Source organism: Tachyglossus aculeatus, chromosome 7, assembly GCF_015852505.1.
Source record: "Tachyglossus aculeatus isolate mTacAcu1 chromosome 7, mTacAcu1.pri, whole genome shotgun sequence".
Taxonomy (NCBI): Eukaryota; Metazoa; Chordata; class Mammalia; order Monotremata; family Tachyglossidae; genus Tachyglossus; species Tachyglossus aculeatus.
In genome coordinates, this window is record NC_052072.1 from 23,834,939 (window position 1) to 23,840,596 (window position 5,658).

Genomic DNA, 5,658 nt, shown 5'->3' on the forward strand with positions numbered 1-5,658 from the left:
CCTCCGGTTGCAAGAGGAGTTAACTGGGGGAGGGATGGCAAGGAAGAGGCCAATGGTTATGCTAAGCACTAGCCTCCTCTATCCAGAAGCTCCTCTCTGGGGCAGTCTGCTCCCTTCCCTGGTGCCTTCTGCCCAGTCAGGCCACCCGGAGCCTCCCAGTACATTGGAGGGGGATGACTTTGAGGCCCGTGCCCCGGCCGCCCCTTTCCGCAGAGCCGGGGCAGATGCGGTGAGTGCTAGGCGTGTGGCGGGTGACCCGGTGGTGGTGGTGGTGATCCGGCTGGGCCGGGGTCTTCCCGGATCCAACCTGTTCCACAGAACTCTGAGCCGGTCTCGCGGCAGCCAAGATTGTCGGGTTTCCGGATCTTCCCCTCCATCCCACTGCGTGGCTTTCTCAAGGTCCGGCTTTCTTAACTGTCTCCAGGATCGCACATCTGGCAAGCTGGGGGCGTAGACAGCTGGTGGGGAGATCCCGCCGTCTCTGCAAGCAGCCGGCGTGGGCCACGAGCCGAGGCGGGATGTGGAAGCTGGGAGGTCTTCCGGTGGGGCGGTTCCTCTGGGAGCCGGCAGGATGGAATTCGGACCTTGGAGTGGTTCTTCCCTCATTGGCTGTATCGAGCTCCGAAATGGTGTCTGCCCTAAACCCCCACTGACAGGCTCTTGGCAGTGAGAACCCTGCATGCACTAGTCTGTCACTCAATTGTATTTATTGAGCGCTTACTCTGTATAGAGCACTGTACTAAGCACTTGGGAGAGTACAATACAACAATATGAGACACATCCCCTGCCTACAGTAAGCTTACGTGGCTCAGGAGAAAGAGCCCGGGCTTTGGAGTCAGAGGTCATGGGTTCAAATCCTGACTCCGCCACTTGCCGGCTGTGTGACTTTGGGCAAGTCACTTCACTTCTCTGTGCCTCAGTTCCCTCATCTGGAAAATGGGATTAAGACTGTGAGCCCCCTGTGGGACAACCTGGATCACCTTGTAACCTCCCCAGTGCTTAGAACAGTGCTTTGCACATAGTAAGTGCTTAATAAATGCCATTATTATTATTATTATTATTACAGACACATTCCCTGCCCACAAAGAGCTTACTCTGTAGAGGGGAAGACAGACATTAATTTAAATAAATAAATTACAGATATGGACCTAAGTGTTGTGGGGCAGGGAGGGGGGATGAATGAAGGGAACAAGTCAGGGTGACCGAGAAGGGAATGGATTTCATCATGTCCCATTGTCATTGTTGGAAGTAATAGGTCGGTTGGACCATTTTCCTGGCCCAATGATGACTTTGCTTATGTTCTTAGATTTATTTTAGGGATCCAATGGAAATAAAATTGGATTCCTCAGCTGTATCTTTGACCAGATCTATCAATCAGTCAGTCGCATTTATTGAGAGCTTACTGTTTGCAGAGTACTGTACTAAGTGCTGGGAGAGTAGAATATAACAACATAAAAGAAATATTCCCTGCCCACAACCAGCTTACAGTCTAGGGGAACAGATGTTGCCGATACCTTGGAAATAGAAATTCTAGCTTCGCTGGGGGAAAAGCTTCTAAGATTCCCCTTTTGCCCCCAACAGACCTCAGTCATTTTCAAACCAGAAAAGCAGCTGAAGTTCTAGAATGAGAGACCCCAATCTGAGATTTTCCAGCTGGAAGATGACGGGAATCAAATGTTTCCAGCCTTTCTCTCATGGCAGATCTCCAAATGGGATCTCCAACTACCCCATCCTGGTTGCTGCTCTGCCCCTGTTTTTTATGACATTTGTTCAGCGCTTACTATGTGTCAAGCACTCTTTTAAGCACAGGGGTAGATACAAGTTAATCAGGTTAGGCATAGTCCCTGTCCCACATAGACCTTTTCAATCTTTCTCTGTTGCACCCAGAGCTGGTTTCAGACAGCTGGCTGCCCAAATATTGATGTTTTAAAATAGTTATCATTATGTATCTAAATTGTAAGGTTGTTGTGCGCAGGGAGCAGGTCTGTTTACTGTTATATTGTACTATCCCAAGTGGTTAGTACAGTGCTTTGCTCACAGTAAGCGCTCAATAAATATGATTGAATGAATGAATGAAAAGCATTTCTACTGCTATTACCCTTACTATTAGCATTATTGTGTGAGGTGGGAGCCTCCTACTCCTTGAGTCCCTCCAGAAAGAGCAATGGGTGGGTTTCCTTAACTCTCTGATTCCACACCTTCCCCCATCACCCATTCCACGATCTCAAAATCTTCCCAATTGAGTAGCTCTTGGCTTTGGTCTGCCCCAAGTCCCTGTTGCTTTAGTGGAAATCTCCAAAAATCAATCAATCAATCAATCGTATTTATTGAGCGCTTACTGTGTGCAGAGCACTGTACTAAGTGCTTGGGAAGTACAAGTTGGCAACATATAGAGACAGTCCCTACCCAACAGTGGGCTCACAGTCTAAAAGGGGGAGACAGAGAACAAAACCAAACATACTACCAAAATAAAATAAATAGAATAGATATGTACTAGTGAAATAAATAGAGTAATAAATATGTACAAACATTCCTGCTAGTGATCTGGTCTCACTCTAGCCCCCAATTTTGCTGGATGCTAAAACCTGATTTATATCTCTTCCGTTCCCTTCCTATCTCGCCAACCCCATCTCCCAACACACACACCCCTCCAAGAGGCAACAATTGACTGAGAATGGGAGTGTTTCTGTGTTTTGTACATAGCTACATTTCCCCACTGAAGCTGGGGAAGAAGACTTCCTCAGGAAGCAGGCAGGGAGAGGCGTGGACCAGTAACCTTGCTGACCCCCCTCCACCCCAGCCTTAACCCCAACTTTTATGCAAAAGGCAGGCTCCTTCTCCTCACCTCCCCATTCCTCCCCCCACCACCCCCAATCAGACCGCACAACAGCAGAGGATGGTGAAGCAACTGTTGGCAAGAAGCCAGTCCATCTCAGAAACTTCATTCTGGGATGGCCCCCGGATGACTTAAAGATCCTTTTCAGGTCACTGACCCCGTGGTTGCAAGTCATCTTGACCATCCCCTGACCCAGGGCAGGGTTAATTCTCAGTCAGTCCTGACCGAACTGGCCACCTCTCAAGTAATGATAATAATAATTGTGATATTTGTTAAGTGCTTACTCTGTGCCGGGCACTGTAATAAGCACTGGGGTAGATACAAGGTAATCAGGTTGGACACAGCCCCTGTCCCACGTGGGGCTTGCAATCTTAGTCTCCATTTTCCGGATGAGGTAACAGAGGCACAGAGAAACCAAATGACTTCCTCCAGGTCACACAGCAGACAAGTGGCAGAGCCGGGATTAAAACCCAGATCCTTCTGATTCCGAGGCCCGTGCTCTATCCACTACTTAGTAGTAGTAGTTGTTGTAGTAGTAGTAGTAGTGGTAATAGTACTGGTTAAGCACTTACTGTGGGCAGAGCACTGTACTAAGTGCAGAGAAAGAAGATAAGGGTGGGAATTAAGACACAGTTTCAAGGAAGGAAGAGCAATAATCACTACAATGTGACCACCTATACTCTTGGGTTCCCACCCCACGCTTCCCCACACCCCATTATTACTATTATTATTATTATGATTAAGGTATTTGTTAAATGCTTACTTTATCAAGCACTGTTTTAAGTGCTGAGGTAGATTCAAGTTAGTCACATGGAGCTCACAGTCTAAGTAGGAGGGAGTAGGATTTAATCTCCATTTTACTGTTGAGAAAACTGAGGCCCAGAGAATAATAATAATAATAATAATAATAATGGTATTTGTTAAGCGCTTATTATGTGCCGAACACTGTTCTAAGGGCTGGGTAGATACAAGTGCTGGAGTCTATACAAAGTGAAGTGACTTGTCCAAGGTCACACAACAAGCAATTGACAGAGCTGGGATTAGAACCCATATCCTCCGACTCCTAGAACTGTGCTCTTTCCATTAGGCCATGCTGTCACTGGAGCAACAGGAGTAACACGGAGTAACGCTAAATCCCCCCGACACTGCCAGTAGCACTTACGCACATATCTTTAAACTCTTGTTGCTTCCTCCTACTGTGATTTATTGAGTGTTTGCCTCCCCACTGCCAGGCTGCAAACTCCTTAATGGCAGGGATTGTGCCTACTCAATCGATCACTGGTATTTATTGAGCACTTACTGTGTGCAGAGCACCATACTAAGCACTTGGAGAACCAAATAGAATTGGTAGGCACTATTGTATTATTTCCCCTCTCAGGGTCACACCTGGAGAGTTTCCAGTCCTCTACCAGTCTCAGCTACGGGGAGGGAGAGTCAAGCAGAGGCATACCCATTCCATCCCTAGCTTGGCCAGTGGCTAGTGAGTGGAAGGCAGTCTGCTAAAAGTCAAAACTCACCTGCGCCGGGCAGCAGCAGCATGGGAGACAGTCGAGGGCAGACTCGTTTACTGCGCGGAAGGAGGCAATGGTAAACCACTTCTGTATTTTGACCAAGACAACTCTATGGATACACAAACAAATGGAAGTGAGCCATTCTGGGAGAGATGTCTCCTTGCCGTTGCTATGGATAGGGCACAACTCGACAGCATAAGACAAGAAGTGCAGTATTAGTGTAGTATTGTGTTAAGCAATGTTCAAAGTGCTGGGGTAGATACAAGTTAATCAGATCGGACACTGTCCCTGTCCCAGTTGGGGCTCACATTGTACTCTCCTAAACGCTTGGTTCAGTGCTCTGCACAGTGGAATAATAATAATAATTCTGATGCTACTATTAATGATAGTATGGCATAGTGGATATAGCATGGCTGGGAGTCAGGAGGTGATGGGTTCTAATCATGACTCCACCACTTGTCCGCTGTGTGACCTGGGGCAAGTCACTTCACTTCTCGGGGCCTCAGTTATCTCACCTGTTAAATGGGGATTGAGACTGTGAGCTCCACATGGGACAGGGACTGTGTCAATCAATCAATCAATCAATCAATCAATCGTATTTATTGAGCACTTACTATGTGCAGAGCACTGTACTAAGCGCTTGGGAAGTACAAATTGGCATCACATAGAGACAGTCCCTACCCAACAGTGGGCTCACAGTCTAAAAGGGGGAGACAGAGAACAGAACCAAACATACAACAAAATAAAATAAGTAGGATAGAACCCGATTTGCTTGTATCCACCCCAGCACTTAGCACAGTGCCTGGCACACAGTAAGATCTTAACAAATACCATCATTATTATTAAATCCCATCGACTGACTCATCAAGGGTAGACTAGTTAAGACCAGAGGGAAAAAAATTCCCAGGCTTTGAACGTAGGCCCCTCAATTACCCTTACTGGGAAGTTCAGTTGGGTCTCTTTGTGCTGGGTTCTCCCTCTTAATCTTCCAATTCTGCTTTACACAAACACTCACGTGGACACAGATCCACCAGTTTTCACAACAAAGTGAAAAACACTTCCCCCATTTGTACTAAGTCAATCCGGTTTACTAAACCAAGTTGGCTTACGAAATGGGCGAGAGCCCCAGAGCAGCTGCTTCTGCTGCTGCTGCGGTGATGTCAGAGAGATGCTCTTCTTCTGCCCAGCTGCCTCACTGTGCATGCCACCCTATCAGGAGGGCTGGGCGAGGGAATATTGCAAACCACAACTGCTAAAACAACTCAAGCACAGGTTCTCCTGGCAGAGTGCCACGGACTTGCTCCCCTGACC

At 47.3% G+C, this 5,658-nt stretch overlaps 1 non-coding gene across 1 annotated transcript; it reads left to right on the forward strand.

The window, feature by feature from the left end:
* Positions 1 to 4,204: 4,204 nt before the first annotated feature.
* On the forward strand, positions 4,205 to 4,343 carry LOC119931207. Its single transcript, XR_005452062.1, has one exon. It is a non-coding gene; the product is annotated as a small nucleolar RNA SNORA7 (small nucleolar RNA).
* Positions 4,344 to 5,658: the final 1,315 nt, after the last annotated feature.